Source organism: Pezoporus wallicus, unplaced genomic scaffold, assembly GCF_028554395.1.
Source record: "Pezoporus wallicus isolate ANWC-B61680 ecotype Strahan unplaced genomic scaffold, APGP_CSIRO_Pwel_v1 contig_6094, whole genome shotgun sequence".
In the NCBI taxonomy this organism is placed as follows: Eukaryota; Metazoa; Chordata; class Aves; order Psittaciformes; family Psittacidae; genus Pezoporus; species Pezoporus wallicus.
Window position 1 is genome coordinate 2,070,506 of NW_026635941.1, and position 19,291 is coordinate 2,089,796.

The 19,291-nt window shown below is 40.7% G+C and overlaps 1 non-coding gene across 1 annotated transcript; it reads right to left on the bottom strand.

Annotated features, from left to right (window-relative positions):
• Nucleotides 1–18,845: 18,845 nt before the first annotated feature.
• On the bottom strand, nt 18,846–18,918 carry TRNAK-CUU (transfer RNA lysine (anticodon CUU)). Its single transcript has one exon. It is a non-coding gene; the product is annotated as a tRNA-Lys (tRNA).
• Between the last annotated feature and the right edge of the window lie 373 nt (nt 18,919–19,291).

A 19,291-nucleotide genomic window follows, 5' to 3' on the forward strand; every position in this document is an offset into this window, starting at 1 on the left:
TGAATGGGTCTCCATAGCCTAGAAATGTCTCAAACAGATTGGAACAGTCGCATTGTTCTAGTCTGCTCTCATGAGACCCCACCTGGAGTGCTGCGTGTACCAGGACATGGAACAGAATGACATGGAAATGTTGGAGCTAGTCCAGAGGAGGCCACAAGGATGATAAGGGCACTAAAGCACCTCCCATACAAAGGCAGACTAAGAGAACTGGGGCTGTTCAGCCTGGAGAGGAGAGGGCTGCATGGTGACCTCATAGCAGCCTTCCAGTATCTGAAGGGGGTCTAACAGGATGCTGGAGAGGGACTCTTCATTAGAGACTGTAGTGACAGAGCAAGGGGTAACGGGCTAAAACTTAAACAAGGGAAGTTCAAGTTAGATATAAGAAAGAAATTCTTTGATGTGAGAGTGGTGAGGCACTGGAACAGGTTGCCCAAGGAAGCTGTGAATGCTCCATCCCTGGCAGTGTTCAAGGCCAGCTTGGACAGAGCCTTGAGTAATGTGGTCTGGTTGCCCTTCTCAGGCAAGTATTTTATGTCTTTTATAGAGGTATGAGCATTGTTATAATGGTGGGAATGGCTGCTTGTCATTTCAGCTTCATTCAGTGCAAGAACCAGTGAAGTTCAGTTGCTGGACAATGTGAGATGGGGATATGACTAGCACAGGCACAGGCCAGAAAGCCTAGTTTATGGGAACCCATTGCTGACAACTCTTGTCAGCACTGGCTGAGTGTCCTTATAGGTCTAGGACCAGTATTCAGCCTTTACTTTGCATATATTTTGCTTTCTGTTTTCCAGATCATTGTACATGCTAGCCAGCTTAAAACTGAAATACAGCCCCTGCCTTGGCAAGGGCAATGTTATCCATGAAAGGCACTCAGATACTTACATCAACTTAAGTGACTTCCTGGGGCTTGTGGGTGTTTGATTTGGGTTTCAGTTGCTTAATTCCCTGTTGCGGCTGCAAGGTTGAATCTGCAGAAAAGGTTAAGGTTTAAACGTTGCCCCATGTGTATTTGCCAGTCCTACAAAGCACCAGGTAATTTGGTTAAGGCAGGCACTTTTGACTTCCTGATGATTTTTCAGTCTGGCACATCAGAATTAAAAAAAAAAAAAAAAAAATTAATTAGGAAATATGGGGTCTTTTTGCCTGATGTGGACATCATGATATCTCAATGGAAACACAAGAGGAAAGCTTTATATGTTAGTTGCTTAATACTGTCAAAAGTAAGATAAAGGCATTTTTAAAAGAATAAAACTAAGGAACGAACTTTTATTTTCAAAATGACTGCATCTTTTTATTAGACCTTTTTTTCTTAGCTGAAGGGTTTTAAGAATAGTCTAGTTAAAGGAAAAGTCTACATATTTGGACTATCGTGTAATCCCCCTCTTGCTGAATAATGATTGCTCTGTCAAATAAGCTTTAATTTGAAAGCAGGTTTCCTACCTCACAGGGCTGTAATATACCTTGAAGAAAAGTGATCAGAGGGAAAACAAAAAAAAAAAAAAGATGTCTTAAATCTCTCTAATGTTAATTTTATAGTTTAATAATGCCATTTTGATAGCTAAATAATTAACCTTACCTGATCACTTCGGTGAGAACATTGCATTGTTCCTGAAGCGCTACTCTGAAACCTCCAAACTGCTGCCGTTTACTTCTCTCCTTACATCGCTAATCATCTGCCAGCCCTCCAGCAGGCAATGCTGCTCATCACACCCAGAAGAATCCCACTAAGAGTATCTGGATGAGAATAGGGTAAGAGGAATCTGCTGCAGGAGTACTTTAGGGCCCTGGTGGGGCTCAGCAACTTCTTTGCTCTGAAGCATGTCATTTTAAGGACATCATTCTGTTTTCTACAGCACAAAGGAAGATTAACACAGATGCAATATGATGGTTTTGCTTAGCACGGTGTGGCATTTCTGCTACATTTTCCCTGAAACATGGAAGGAGGACCCCAGTACATTTGCTATTCAGGGTTTCTCCGTTTCTACCCATATTTATTACTTCCCTAGCACTATAAAGACAGAGGTAGGAGGACATAGTGGTGGTGGGTCTCACCTTTACACATTAAAATTTGCCCATACATAAAGTCAGCAAGTTTTGAGAATTTCTGGCCCTATAAGCATCTGAGAATTGTTATTGGCTTCTGCAGAACGTGCATTTCACTTAAAAGGTGAGGCTGGAGGATACCTGGGAAGAAAATTTTCTAAATGTAAGGAAAGTGTTTCCTGTATAGAGGTAACTCCTATGTAGTTCATATGAGACAGAGGTGTTATCTCCAAATTATATCATCTTAATGATAAACACCAGCATCTTTAACAGAATCATACAATTATTTCACTTCACAAAAGGATATGCAAAAGGACTCACTGACTCAAGAAACCCAGGCTTGTTTTCAGGATTGCAGTCTGAATCTGAAATTCTAATTTTAGGTATTACTTGTTTGCTACTTGTTAATGTTCAATCATTATATCCATTGAAAATCTACCAAACAGGGAGTAGATTACTGAATGGTCTGAAGAAATTTGCTTGAGAATTTTCATGCCATTCATGTAAGTGGGCTGAGGAGATGCCAAAGTAGGAAAATTAAAATATTAATACTAAACTTAATTCAGGAAAGCATCCCAACTGAACAAAATATTGATCAAGTGTTTAGGACATTCATTAATGACCAGAAAGTTATAGCTGAGTTGAGCCAACGGCTCAGCCATATGCAGTCAGTCAGCACAATCACTGCCATATGTGGGAAAGAGAACATTAAACTGAACAGGGTTATACAGAACTACTATAATGATGTTGTGGATTTGCCTTAAGATCTCCAATAGTCCTTCCTGAGAGTAATTGCTATGTGTCATACAATGCAGAAGGATCAACACAGCAGCTGCCTTCAAACATATCTGGCACCCAGGTGTTCAATCAAGTTGCCAAGATGCCTGTAGCAGCCAGATATTTCAAGGCAATCACAAGGCTCAACCCCAGTTCTGCAGCGATGTAGACAATTTATACGGCTGTAAGCTCCCAGTATGCAAAACTGTGTTTGTGAAAAGCTTGCTGCTGGTCTAAGTATTTGTACAGGGCAGGCAAACCCATGATTTCTCTTCTGATAACAATCTCCCTCTCTAGTTTTAGTCTTCCCACCTTTAAACTGTGGGCACTGCAAGAGCCCTTTAGCTGAAAAGTAAACAAACATATGCATATATGAAAATATTTACCAAAAAGCTAAGATGAAAATTATGTCTTTGGCACACGATATGCAGAACTTCTGGGGTTTTTTTTTCAGGAAAGGAAGCTTTGTGTTTGCCTGAAAGCACTGATATTCCATGTACCCTCAAAGGAAACTTCCCCACAAAGCCTGATTTCTGTGATTAATGGCATATCACAGCACATGGTTTGGTTTTAAGAGAACTGAACTACTTCAAGATTGTTGAAGAACAGCAAGCCCAAACTTTGAGCTATTTGTGTCCATTCTACCTTGCCGCTCCCTGTGATAACTTCATCTGAGTTCCTCAGGAAACAATTTTGTGGTTGTTGTCAACATAAACATGTATAGATTCTTTTGCTTTCACCACATTCCAGCAATTCTCAGCTTTTCCCATGACCCTATTTCCACTTGCACTTCCAAGATCATGACCTCCACTTTGGAAATAACATTTGCTCAAAGATATATTCTGCCAACCAATGCACTATCCAAACAAATGAGCTATGTGTTGAGCAAAACCACATGACCAGGAAAAAGGGATCTGAAATAACAGTCACAGCTCCAACATCCTTCTCTAAGGGGAAATGACTTGTGAATAATCCAAGCTTCATTCTGTCAGCATTCTCAACAGCATATACATTATGTCATGAAGCTATGGGCTTATATCCCTTAAGTGACCTCCCCAAATCTACTCTACTATTTAATGAGAATGAACTCAAAACCAGTTGTCTACAGCAGAAGGTACATCAAGCATGGGTGGTGAAAGTTAGCCAGTGTCTTATCCTCAATTAAAATACTCAGCAGGATTACAGGTTTTAATTATATTTAGCCCATGAGGTAATATTATTTCCCTATTAAGTGTGATTTGTCATGTCCCTCATTACTCTGAGCACCCTAAGTAAAGCTGCTATACCTAGACCATGTAAATCTTCCCTGTATTTACAAAGTCTAGAAATGAACTTTCTGTTCATGATTTCAAAATTATCAATGACAAATTTTCAAAATTCTGGTTCAGCCATTCAAACCCACGTAAGGGAATAGGGAGCACAATGACAGAAATGACAGACCTTTGTTTTCCAGCAGGACTCTCAAAAATTTGTTCTGAGAAGACCCAAGTGCTCCACCCCCAGTTATGCTTATTAAAACTGGAGTGGTTCCACTCATGCCAGCACAACAGAAAACAAAACCAGGCTAGAAGCATTGGATCTTCATGTTTCAGCTACTCACAGCAGAAGAGCTTGACAGAAGTTAGTGCTCTTACCATGCAGTCTGGGATGAAGTAATTTTAGACCCACAGCAATAAAATACAAGGAAATGGCTACTTTGAGTTGAAGTCAATATTGAAGAATAATAGAGTATTGGGTTGTTGGCATTATACCCATAGATCCATAGGCATAGTAACTGTGGTTGCTAGAGATGGCTGTCTGAATACACCTATCAGAATGCACTATTGATGTATGACCTAAAACCAGCAGAATTTCTCTGTCACTCCATATGCTTCATACTTCAGCTCTCACAGTTCTTTCATTGCACTCTAGTATTAAAAGGACCCTCAATCTAAAGCAGGAACATAAGGGAGAACAAGCAAAAATCCAAGCCAGCAAAACTACCTACTACAGCAGTCAGCCTTCATTCCCTAAAAGGATTTATGCTTTGTCTAATTTTGAAATTGATGAAGTGTCATTGAAATAGCAGTTACTGAACAGCTCTTCTGTACAGAGTATGTGACCTGGTATGTACATCAACAGAAAATTCATCAGTAGGAGGCAAAAAAAGACTGTTTCTAAGCAATAAAAGCACTCAGTTGTTTGTATCTGTCCTAGCCCCATTTGGAAGGGGTACATAAATCAGTAGTGCTGAACCTCTCCTGTCTTGTTGCAGAAAGGATGCACAATCTATCTGAGCAGGCATTTGGCAACTTATCCAAGTTTTACAAGCAATCTCGTAAATCGTTGTTTTCAGCAATTATTTGGTCCGTGAGTAGCAGCAAAGTTGTTTTTTGGTTTTAGGTTGGGGTTGTTGGTTTTTTTTTCAGTCATAACAACTCAATCTTCCCTCACAAGAAATGGGAATGCAGGGAAACCATGGATGAATGTGAAGAAAAAATTTTGTGGAAGTCATGAGCTATCAACATCAGTGGCCAGAACAAAACATACATGAATAAACTGGTTGGTTGGCCAGACATGGAAATCTTCAGTTGCCTTACACTTCTTCCTCAGGCTGTTGCTATGAACAAGGGCAGAGAATTGTTTTCAGGTAGGAGAAGCTTTTGAAGTGTCTTGTCGCTGGTCCTGAAGACTTCAATACAGTGATGCCAAATTACTAGATGTGAACTCCACAGGACAATCCCTAGTATTAAAAGGGTGATCTTGGTTTAAAAGGACACAAGAGTTCCAATAATTAGGAAGTTCTCTCTATACCACACAGTAAAGATCTCTTGGGAAAGATTTACAGCTTTTCAGCTGAATTTCTGGATCCCTGAATATGAGCCACTCTCAGAGTCCAAGTTATCAAGGGTGGCAGATTGCAAGAAACCAAAGACAGGCAGATGCTGCTGCCTATGGTCAAATGGACACACTGCTTAATTGAGTGCACAAGAGTCTTGCCTTTATCCCAGCTGATCTTCTAGGGAGGCCCAAAGATGAGAGGAATCTAGAAGATGGCACAGAGGCATGTCTGTTTTCCACAGGGGAGGAATGTGAGCCTAGAGCCCACCACAACAGGGAAAGCACTGATCACACTCATTTTTCTGTCCCTGAAGAGTCTCAGTCTTTGGATTTTTAATCTTTTCCATCCCATTTTCCTGTTACATTGCCAGTGTTACACCAAAATGGTATATATGATCTGGTTCTGACAGTATAAAAAGTAGAAGAATCAAATCCCCTTTCATAACTCATTTCTAATGATGCATACACTTCACAGAGATCCAAGCCTATATTAACTTTCTGATTGTTTATATTTTAACTTGAGACTCAACTTCAGATTTCCTGCCTTTCCAGTATTTTATAATAGACAATTTTTCTTCCTTGTTTTAGTCTACCTGCTGCATGCTTCTCTGCTTTTGACACTGTGTTACTTGCGGTGACCAGGAGAGGAAAGGGAACTTTCCTAATGCACAGGAACATCTCATAATGAGTGACAAAGTGAATTAAGTTTCAATATATACAACATCAGCTAAAACACCTTGTTATAAATCCTATGTATAAAATAAATAATTAAAAAAAAGGCTTTTGCAAACTTCTTGCAAGTGTTTGAAGGAAAATATAGTGTCAATACTTTTTAATAATCAACAACTGATGGTGCCTAGAGTTCTTAGACAGATCAACTAGCACTGGAAAAATCTAGATAACATCTATATCTTTTATATTTTAATTGAAAATAATCAGCAAACAAACTGAATGGAGGATGTCCTAGACCTTTGCACAAAATGGCACAGTGTAATCCACAAAAGCTGAATATTTTTTCATGTTATACATTTATCTCTCTTATGTCTCCTTTCAATTAGTATTCCCCTAGACTTCCTGAGAAGTCAGTACAATATCCTCTGAAGTCAACTAGAACCTTCTTGTTAAGTGTCTTCACAATTTCCATATGCCTGTTTCCATAAACAACAATAAAAAAGTAATATTCACACACTTGAAAAGCTTAAAAAGCACATAAATATCAGATATTACCATCTTCAAACGATATATAATTATTGAGCTCAGAATCCTTTAAATAAATCACAGGAACAGAAAAGCCTTCTTCCTGTGGTATAATGTTACAATTTATATGACCATCAGTAATTCTCAACAGAAGTTTTGATTTGGGTGCTAAGCTGGACATGTTTCACCTTCTGAATATGTACATAGACTTAAAATCTAGCCATTTTTAAGGTGCTGAATGTGGGCAAATATAAATGGAGGCCTCTATAGGCACAGTCACTTCTGAAGCTTTTAGCCAAGACCTTCTGCTTACATCTTATAGTACACAAAAGCTGTTACCAGCCATGACCTTTGGACACATATTTCAGTATGCATCAACATCACATAGCGATGTTGCATAAAGGGAGAAAACTAAGGATGACATAAGTAAGAAATATGGCTTAACAAAGTAGTTCTGCAGGAGAGTAACTCAGGTTTTCCTATTTCCTTGGCAATGGCTGTAGGCTGTAATGTTAACTACTTGGACATCTGCATCCTTAGAACAATTTATTCCTTTAGTAACCAGAGTAAACAGTGGTGTGCTGCTAGGAACCAGAATATATCACTACTCAACAAAGGCAATTGAATGCAAGGAAAGAACTCAATTTACTCTTAAATTTAATAATCTTGATTTTAATGTCTGGGAGAAAATAATTTTTTTTCTTTCTTTCTTTACACAAAACTGAGAAAGCAATTTTTAAGGTCACAAATTTCCTAAGCTTTGCCTACTGTGGGTGTTTTGAGGTTTATTATATGCATGTGTTCCCATCCCTCCTGCAGGAACTATTTTTAATTGTTATTAACCTCGAGCGCAGCACCTGATAAAGGTTAAATCTTGCTTGCAGGTTGGAGCACACTGGAAGCAGTGACACGGAACCCACACCCCAAATGTCATTTCACCCTCAGAGGACATGAGAAAGGAAGGGAAGGAAGGTGACAAACAGCCTACGTGAGTCTGTTTCAATTAGCAAGACTCCTTGCCAGCTCTGTGTAACTGAAACAGGCATAGCATAAGGGATAGCTTTCTCCTGGCACCCTGAGCCACTTTCTGCTTAATTGCCATGGCAAGTGAATAAGGCTGAGTGACCAAATGAGGACTTTCTTTTTTTCCAGGTAAGAGAGGAGAGGACAGTAATTTAAATACCCAAGCATATAATTCTCCTACTTCATACTGAGAAAATAACTGCTTGTATCTTAAATGGATTTGTGATGCTCTGCATACCTGGGTGGGTCACGTGCTCCGATCCTGAAGCAGGATTCCCATGAGAATTGTGGGGATGGTATAAAGTAAGTGTTACATTATTACCCTCACTTAATTCCTGGTAACTCGACTTTGCAAAGGCATCTCTGATTCATAAAGAAAATGCTGTGAAGTGCTTGGATTCTAGAAGAACACAATCAGCTGTGGTGTCATGATTTCTTGTTTGTACCAGCAGTACAGAGATGTCCCCCAGGTGGCAAGTGAGTGAGCAATCTGGTGCTGGAAAAGTAAAACAGGCCCGTTTTGCCAGGGAAACATGTGGTCAGAATGCTAAGTCATCTTGTGAACCTTTTATCATTTTTCACGGATACAAAGACAGACTGATATTGGCTGGGCAACTGTGTCTTGGTCTGAGAGGATGAGTTAGGGCAGAAGGAACTCAATGATTCCACAGCAGTAAAAATATGGCAAAAAACATTAATGATTTTCTCTTTGATTGTGTTCATATGTTTATTTCTATTTTACTCACCTGTGTCCTCTGGAGTACATTTTGTGCTACACAGCCTGAAGTATGTAACAGAAGAGGAGAAGCATCAGCTGCAGCATGCTGGGAACACACCATTTCTTTGACCTTCATGAGACACTGCCATGCTGGTAAACTGCCACTAAAAATAAAACAATTATGAGATCTGAAGACTTCCTGGAAGGGGCGGTTTCCATGAGTTCACCATGAGTACACAGGTTCAGTTTATTATTCACATTCTCCAACTAAAGAAAAAACGTTGCTGAAGAAGAGGATGTATAAAACTCAGTAATCAGTCTATTACTGTTCATGTACTACTCATAAAATAACGGGAAGAACAAGCCCAGAGGAGATCTGTGGTGTGAACCAACCAGTAAACCATTTGCTGTAGGTACTGCATCACTGTGAAGGCACAGGAACTCCTTTGTGTTTAATGGGGTAATAGCAGTTTTAAACTGTTCCCATCACTGATCCAAGTGCTAAGATTCTTTAATGGTTCAGATCCCACTTTCTAAGCTTTTATACACTGAACTATGGAATAAAAGAAAGATAGAAACAAATAGTAACAGGGGAAAATGTGTAGCCGTGAACTTCCAAAACAATTTTAAGGAAAACATACTAACAAGCGCCACCAGTTCACAGGTCAGCTGTGCAATGGCTGTTATTCCCAATCTGTGAAACTGGATATTTTTCTTGTATCCAGTATTCGTTTCCCATAGACCAATTTTTATAGTGCCACCTGTTCTTGACCAGCAACTGACATTTATAATCTTACTGAAAATAAGCTTGCCAATACACATTTCAACTTACTACACATTTGTTCCTGACAGGCTTTTCAGATCCCTCAGGGCAAAGCAACACTGAGTTCTCTGGAATGTTATTTTAACTTAGCAAGATTTTTATAATGTACTCAAGAGTACACAAGTGTGAAAAAAATACAAATGCCCTAAATTAATTTGATTTTCTGTCTGTCCTTGAAATTATTTGCAGTTCCCTCCTCTTGTTACCAGTTTGATCACCATATTTGTCCACTCCATTTTTTTAGTCACTACTGTGAGCTACAACAAACATCTCCTCTCACTCATATCTCTAATGGAAGGCAAATGAATATTTGCAAAGCCAAAGCTATATTAACCAGGATGCCAGAACTGATACAGTATTCTGTTCTACTACTTTAACTCCTGTTGTTGTTGCTGCTGCCATGCTTTATCTGATAGTAGTGCTGTTGTGGTTTAAACCCAGTCAGGCAACTCGTTTACTCACTCTCCCCCCCTTCTTTCCCTCCCCCTACTCCTGGAGGGATGGAGAGGAGAATCAAAAGAATGCAACTCCCACAGGTTGAGATAAGAACAGTTTGGTAACTAAGGTATAACACAAATCACTACTGCTACCACCGATAATAACAATGAGAAAGGAAATAACAAGGGAAGAGAATACAACACCTCATCACCAGCTGACCGATAACTCCCCCCCCCTGCAACCCGACCAAGCACTTCCTCCAACCCTGCAGTCTCCCAGCCCTTCCGGCTAACTCCCAGTTACATCCTGGGTATGACATGCTGTGGTATGGAATACCTCTTTGGCTAGCTTGGGTCAGATGTCCTGTCTCTGCTTCCTCCCGGCTTCCCCTCCTCCCTGGCAGAGCATGAGGCTCACAAAGTCCTTGGCCAAACCAAAACATCAGTGTTATCAGCTCTGTTCCCAGGCCGAAAGTCAAAACACTGCACTGCACCAGCTCCCCAGAAGGAGAAAAATGACTGCTACTGCTGAACCCCAGACAGTGCTAACTAGCAAACCATGCTGCCTTAGAAAATACTTTTCCATGTGAGTGTGAAGCAATGCAAATACAGTGAGTGTAAAACCACAGTGAGAGAGTCCAGAAGGAAATGGGCAGAACTCCCTTGGTCTCTTTGAAGATGTACACACTAACATTGCACATCCATTAAAGTTTGTTAAGTATTCACATATTGTAAGGAAATAATGCGAAGTGCTAGTGGGTTGAGCTTTTAAATTCTGCGCAGAACAATACATATGATCTTCATACTATAATACATCACAGTATAGTGATACTCTGCTGAGAGTTTTTAAAAGAGCTTGCAAACCACAGAAAATCGAGACATGGTAGTAATACAAAATATGAGCTGCCAGTGCAGGTTTCTGTGGGGTCCTCTGTTTCGCCAAAGAACTGTCATCGGTACAACAGTCCTTGAACAGGGACATGTTACTTCTAATACCTTTGTGGTTCATGCTTCTGTATGAGCTCCAGAAATTATTTTTCCAGAACAGTTAGCTATCAATAAAAAATAAAGATGAGATGAAGTAGGAAAACGCTTTTCCTGCCTGCACCCACCTTCCTCCTCCACACTGTTCCTGTTTTCTTTGCTACACAGTCACAAGGCTCATGGGGACAACAGATGAGCTGGTGGCTACAGCAGGAGATAGCCCTTTGAGAGACCTCCCTTTTTAGATTTGCATTAGGTCTTCTGAGCTCCCCAGGCAAATCTGAGGCTGTTTCCATCTCATCCTTCTGAGCACTGCCTTGCCTCCTTCCTGCTGAGAAGACAGCAGACTGATTGCCGTTGTTAATGGACATGTTGGAGGGGGACAAATAGGGACATACAGATCTGTCATTGTCATTTATGCTATCTTTGAAATATTTATTCCTATACCATCAGTCTGTCTTTTCCAGTGTCCAGTGGACAAAACTGAGAAAGCCATTAAGTGCATGCCAGGCAGCCCATAGCTTTTATAGCTAGAAGATAAGCTTCCATCTCATATGGCTATTCAAGTAGTCATAATGCTATTGAACTACATGCAAAGAAGTTTTAAAAAGTGAAAAAATAGGGAATCCATTTACATGTGGCATCCTGGTAATGGAATTTATCAAAAGAGCATGTGGATCATCTGTACAAGTTCTGCTATGAGATTATATTTTCAGAAAGAATTTGAACTGGCTACAGGCAAATGAGTAACAGGAAAAAATCCACAAACTGATTATTTTAAGATGTAAGATTTGAAGGATAACATACTTTTTTGTGTACGATACCACATGCTTTTTTGGTTTTGTTTTTGTTTAGTTTTGCCAAAGAATCTTTTTTCTGCAGAGCAACTTGCAGTGACATAACTTAAAAATCCTTTACATTCATACGTGCAATGTCACTGAAATGCATTTAGGGAATAAACACTGCCATGTGGCTTACTTGACCAAGCAGGCTAAACCCACAGTCTGGATTTCAATCATATAAAATTCAGGCAAGTGAATTAGTTTTAAGCCTTGGGTTTGGGTTTTGTTTTTGGTTTGGTTTGGGTTTGGGTTTTTTTCCAATTTTGAAAGATTTAGAACCACAATGGAAAAATTACAAACGTTTTTCCTTTTTTTATTTATAGAATGAGAACAAAAGCACCTGGCAAAAGTATACTAAATACACCTGAAATAAGATTATTTTATGCTCTACATAATCTGGAAGCCACTAGTTCAGGGACACTACTATTTAAGCAGGAGTTTTGAAAAACTGGATTGGGTTGCTTGAGAAGCAATAACATAGAAAGTAATGCAAGCTCTGGCATGCTATGCAAACTATGGTAAAATAGGACACTAAAACCTCATGCTGCAGGGCTTAAATTTTACCTACTAGGGAGGCCAGGAAGCAATTTTTCTCCTGATAACACAGTGTAATTGAATAAGTAGATAGTGGGTCTGATCCAAAGACCAATGTTGCTAATGAAGCCCTTTGTATTTATTTTCCTGAGCTTTGGCTCAAGACTGTTGTCAGAAAGCTGCTCATCTTCCTTAGAGATCTGTGTAAATTTGCCATTGCTGGAAGCAACAACACAGACTAGGTGTTTGATAGGCAATCAGACTAGAGAAGAAAAATGCTAACTATTCTTGCAAACTCAACCCATGTGAAGTTCCCAGCAAGTGCAGAAATTCAAAGTATGAACACACATCTGTGATCTCTGAGCTTCTGTCTACTGAATACAGCATAGATTCTGCTGGGTTACTTACAGATCCTTTCTCTTCCATGAAGCTTGGCTTCCCGATCCTGGCACTGTCTGGAGAAGAAAGTTCATATGCCCTTTAAGCTTTTCCTAAGCTTCTTTAATTAAGAGGATGGGCTTGAGGGAAATGGTAGGCTCTCTTACTGGAGGTGCCAAAACTAGCTACAGTTTATCATGCAGATTTTGTTAAGCCAGCTCTCCTTTCCACCTGCAAATTGTGAAAGGGTGTGGATTAATGTGGTGAATGCAAAGGAGATGACAGAATAAGACAAAGCTGCAATGCTGGTACTGCCTGGTGTGACATACATGCACATGCACCTGCTCCCACTGCCAGCAATACTTTCACTGCCTATGGCTGCCACTGGCCTAAAATATTGATATCAGCACATTTCATCTATCAAATATAAAGTCAGCGATGAGGTTTGTGGTTTATTTGGGTTTTTTCCTTTGTCTCTGCACAGAATGTCCAATAACTAATAAATATTTCCTATCGGCTGGGAACCTCTCAATATGAAAAATTAACATAAACTACCATAAACTAGGTATTGCAAAATCTTCCCTCAGGCTACTACCCTGTTCCATCAAGGTTAAATGCCAGAGCAAAAAGAGGACAGAAAAGCTAATGCAACCCAGTACTCACCAGCAGGCTGAAAAACGAGTTCAGGGAGGAAAGGAGACAGCAAAGAACAGCACAATTTGTAAAGGCACCCAGCCTCCACTTTAAAACATGGGCAGATATTGCTGAGCTCAACACTCCTGTGCCTAGCCAAGTCAGCTGGCTTGAACCAAGGAAGTTTAGATATGACTTGCAGTCTTCCTTAGGGATTTGAAAAAGATTCATTTCAATTAGTGTGCAGGCCCTGGTGATTAACAATGTCTACTGATGGTAGAGAGCAAGTGCTAACGCTGCCAGCCCAGGTGGGTATGATGCTGGGGTGTCGCTGTTCCCTGCCATGTGTCAGCACAGTGTGAGGTCTCTGCCATCCAAAATGCTGTTGGTTGAGATCAAAGGAGCTGAGTGCATGAAAAACATTTTACTAATCCTCTCTTCTAGCTTTTAAGCTTTTTTCAGATTACCTCAATCTCTTCCATGGCCCTGTAGTACCACTCTGTCTCAGCTTAGTTTTACTTGGGAGGTATAGTTGTAGAGTTACACCTTGCTTTTGGGCCTCTTCTGCTTTGAACACACTCCTCCACCTCATCTCTCTACACACAAATCCCCTTTGAACAGAGCGTGTACTCCTCTCAGGTGGCGGCACATCACTCTGGAGTCACTGTGTACACATGCCAACAACACAGTATCAGGGTGAGACATTAAAATGTCCAGTGCTAATCTATATGCAGGTTGATTTCAAGAGGTCAGCTTTCAAAGGAGGAAGTGCAGAAAAGGGGTGAGCATCTGTTCCTTATATCAGTGCAATCAAACTCCTGGATTTCCCAGACTGAAACAACTACTTTCATTTTATATTTTCAAATTGGCACAAATCAAACCTAGATGCTGAATTAATGATGTCTGTGAGAATGAGTCTTCCTTCAGCTTTTTAATTACACTTAGTCATGCGCCTTCGCAAGATCTTTCAAGGGAAGCCAAACGTCTCAGTTGTGTTATTACTTTGTACCTAGGAAATGCAGAGTAAACTGAAACTGGGTGACTCCAAAGCAGAAGTCCTTAAGAAAATATTTCAGCATACGCAGCAGGGTCCTGTAGTCATTACTGTTCCCTGTGGCAAGAAGGTGTCTCTCTCTCAACAGACTTTCAATTATTTTGGAACATAATTTAAAAGTTTTCTGTTAGTGCATAGTCTGCATCACATAGCAATTTTTTACATCAAGTGTACTTGGGTCTCAGGAATAATTTAAGAAGCCATGCATTTCAGGGAGAGCAGCAAGGTAGATTTATGTGACTAAAGAGGAATGTTAATAATGTTCTTTTTAGTGTCAATATTTGTTGAAATGTCTTAATGTAAAAAAAAAACAAAACCCAAAACCAAACAAACGCAGATTGAAATAGCTGTTTCTAGCCATTACTATCCACTAGGAAGTTATCCTGCCAATTGTAGAAGAGTCTGAAAATTATCTGGTATGGGTTTGATTATTTATAGTAGGCATAAGTATTCAGAGATAAACAGTCTCTTATAGGCAATGTAATTGATTTTATTTAACTTTGCATGTTCCAGGACTCTAACCTTTTCCCTAATGTTTTTGTTCCTGTCTGAGAAGGGGATTAACAAAAGCACTGGTTTTTAAAAGTGGCACATGACAGAGCTGCAACATGATCAGCCTCAACACCACTGCAGGCTGTGGAGATATGAATCCACTATTGCTCATCTGGTTCATGGGATTCCTGAAAGCTCCAGGGACCAAATTAACTGATGTTTCAGTCTGCAGTCACAGAAAAACCAAAACCTGCAAGAAGGAAACTGACAAGCAAACGGTCAGCAGAGCTTCCTCCTAGATAGAGACAGACACACAGCCAACCTGCAGCTGAGACTCCTGCCCAGCCAGGACACAATTGCGTTGTCACCTGCCAAAGCAGCTGGCCGCAGTCTTGTTTGAGATCAGCTCTGGGCAACCAGGGTTCCTGATGAAGCAGGGAGAAGGGGTTATCTTCATTTTTCTAGCACTTTTCTCTGTAGGTCACCATTGAAACCTCCCACATTGTTTTCCCCATTGCTTTCTCAGTCAGTTTGACAGCATTAGCAAGCACTGAATTAGTTCTTGGGTTATTTATCCTTCTATAAGCAAAAATCTGTCATGATCTCATATTTGATGGATAACAGAGCTAAACCACCAGCCTATTTCAAAGCCTTGGAGAAATGTCCAAGTAGGTACTGTATGTTGACTAGAAACTGAAGCAGCATTCAAATAAGTCCTCCATGATGTTTTTCAGGATGATTTTGAGCCTCTTTCCCCAAATCGGGCACCTTCATGCAGACATCCTAATTGTCCATCGGTAGATGTCACCCTGGGATGAATCTCACAGCCCACTGGGGGCTGTATTGTGTGGACTGGTGATGCACTGGGGACCCAGGAGACCTGGTAACTGCTCCTGACCCAGCCATGCATTCTTCTGTCCTGGGGCAAGGTGATAGATTCAGTCTCAGTTCAACAGCGGCAAAGATGTCCACCTCCCTGGAGAAGGGTTGCAAGGAGTTTTGGAAAGGATCTACCAAGGTGATAATAGGCTGCCTCCTATTTTCCATTAAGCATCTCCCACATCACATCCCTTCTCCACTGGAGGGAAGGAGTTCAGTCCTTCCCCTTCCTGTAAGTAATTTCTGTAATCTGAGGAGCATAAAAGACTCAATACAGAAGATCTGATGTTAGACCAGTGTGTTTTGGGCTACCTTAAGCAATGTAGTAAGACTGTGAGGATATGGGTGTGAATATCCAGGTTTTTTGGCTTGGCAAGGAGGCAGAGTTCTCCATCCCTACAGCTGAAGGGGCTGGTAGCTGGAACACAGGCCTGTGACCCTTATAAATTAAACGTGCTCTAGTCAGGATATATTTGATATTAGCTACCCTTGAATTCGAATATAAGTATAGTAAAATAGTTTAACCAATGCAGTGTATGAGCATTTCATAACACTGTGATGGCATGTAAGTATGTGAGCAGTCCACCCACCAAAGGGGCAAACGATGAAAGCAGCTGCATGCAGGAGACACAAAAAGTTGCTGAAGGACAAGATAAGCGGAAGGGACAGCAAATAAGAAGGATATTCTGCCAAATGCACAAGTAAAATGACTGGCATAATGAAAATATATGATGTATCAGGAGCAGAGGATATCACCCCTTTTGGGAGGGAGGCAGAAGAGCACTTTGAACTTCAAGCTCAAAAAGGAAAGACAGAGAAGACAGCCACTTTGCATCTCATCAGAGAGATCTCAAGTTTAATCACCTGCACCTCCATGACAAAGAAACACCAAGGACTGCAGTTGCCTGCACTTGCTTTACGTTGTACTCCATGGTACTGTATACTTGCATCTGATTCAAAATATAACTGTTAAAGCCTGAGCTTTTTGTATGTGTAGCTATGATGATCAATCACGCATAAGAATGAACCATTAGCAAAAAAAGTATTGTCAATTTATGAATTTGGTAAAGTTTTGTTTTAGTTTCAAGCTGGCTTAAGTTGTCAGTATTCTAAGAACTCTCACCACAGTGATATCTAATACCTTAGATGATACAGATGTATATATATATATAGATAGTTTCAAAGAAGTTGAGATCTGGGAGATAAAGGGAACAAGTGAAAAACAAAAGCCAATAAGCAAGAATTTTCTAACTTATATTTTACCTTCTATGTTTATATAACAGAGCAGCACCATTGCAGAGAAAAGGGTTAAAAGTGACAGTAATCCTCCTTCCATGCTAGAATGTAAACCTCTGCATCCTTTGGAAAGAAACTATGCACATGAGCAATACCACACGAATGCTCCAAGCGACTGTCTGTACAATGACCTGCTCATTAGACAAGAGGGTCGGCCAGTCAAGAAGTAGCCTAATGAAATTTTGTCAGAGTAAAGATTATGTCTTAATGCTTCATTTGAAGTACACTATCCATTAATCTGGTTTAGTTTGGTTTGTTCTGGTTTTTTGCAAGTGTGTACAGATTATATTGCTTGACCCTTTTCTTACATATGCTTTCATCAGAGGAATGCATCAGGTCTAAGCATAAAGGAAAGAACAACTAGACCTATTTAATTAGTAAACTTAAAGTAACTGCAATTTACAGATAGGGCAGCTCAAATGGAAATATCCCTGTAAGTTTACTTACAGATCAGCAACACTTGCAAAACCTACTGTTTTCGTTCAACTCTTCCTGTATTCATAGTGATAGGTCTAATAGTGGGTAGTTGTGTCCATCTACCTGCCTTTCACGCCACAAGGCTCCGTCTCACCAACTACATGAAACAACTGGGCAGGCGCTCAAAAAGAACTTAAGCACCAAGCAGTATTATGCTCTGAGTCAGTAACAAGTACTTTATAGTTATCACAACTTAGTCAGTGTTTCTTCTACTGAAAAGTATTAAAGAACTGAGAAAGAAACCCTGTGTGTAGCCAGTCACTTGCACTGTATGTGACTTCAGTCCCTGACATGAGACTAACTAAACTCCACTGTCAAAAGAGGTAGAAGCCATGAATTGGCAACCATGGTGATCAAGCAAGGATGAACCATATCATAGCGTTCTACTCTTTCAGACACACTAAACATAACTTACCCTGAGTAACGCTATAATGATATCTCCAGTGATATTAACTAATTTACGATTTGGCCTAAAGGTTCTATTTACGCTTTTCAGGAGATCAAGGGACCACAGTGTTAGTCAGAAAAAACTTACGACATTTCTTAATAAACACAGAGAGCTTTAAAGTACAGCAAGTGGAAAATACAAGTTTACTGCTGTTCCTCTAAAAAAAGACATAATGAGAAAACAGGAGAGCAGTGGTATGAAATGAAAGCAACGTAAGGGAACAATAAATACCATAGTTACTGCATGGTCAGTAATTGGTTTTATTCCCATGCCTTTGTTCTGTTATGTTCCAGAAGTATAGTTCACTAATCAACTCAGACGAAATTTACAAAATCAATTTATGACTGCATTACAGGAATGCCTTTTGTGCCTGTTGAAAAGAGGTTATATGCATGTTTAAAAGCAATATCTGTCCTGGGTTCAGCAGTAGCAGTCATGTTTCTCCTTCTTGGTAGCTGGTGCAGTGCAGTGTTTTGACTTTCATCTCAGGAACAGAGCTGATAACAATGATGTTTTGGTTTGGCCAAGGACTTTGTGAGCCTCATGCTCTGCCAGGGAGGAGGGGAAGCCAGGAGGAAGCAGAGACAGGACACCTGACCCAAACTGACCAAAGAGGTATTCCATACCACAGCACGTCATGCCCAGGATGTAACTGGGAGTTAGCCGGAAGGGCTGGGAGTCTGCAGGGTTGGAGGAGGTATCGGTCCGTGCTTGGTCGGGCTGGGGGGGGGAGTTATCGGTCGGCTGGTGCTGAGGTGTTGTATTCTCTTCCCTTGTTATTTCCTTTATCATTATTATTATTGGTGGTAGCAGTAGTGATTTGTGTTATACCTTAGTTACTAAACTGTTCTTATCTCAACCTGTGGGAGTTGCATTCTTTTCGATTCTCCTCTCCGTCCCTCCGAGAGCAGGGGGAGGGCAAGAAAGGGGGGGGAAGTGAGCGAACGAGTTACCTGACTGGGTTTAAACCACGACAGTTCTTTTTGGCGCCCAACGTGGGGCACGAGCCCACGACCCTGGGATTAAGAGTCCCATGCTCTACCGACTGAGCTAGCCGGGCGTTTTCAGGGTGGTGGGTCCGTGCCCCATGTTGGGCGCCAAAAAGAACTGTCATGGTTTAAACCCAGTCAGGTAACTCGTTCGCTCACTTCCCCCCCCCTTTCTTGCCCTCCCCCTGCTCTCGGAGGGACGGAGAGGAGAATCGAAAAGAATGCAACTCCCACAGGTTGAGATAAGAACAGTTTAGTAACTAAGGTATAACACAGATCACTACTGCTACCACCAATGATAATAATGATAAAGGAAATAACAAGGGAAGAGAATACAACACCTCAGCACCAGCCGACCGATAACTCGCTCCCCCCAGCCCGACCAAGCACCAACCGATACCTCCTCCAACCCTGCAGACTCCCAGCCCTTCCGGCTAACTCCCA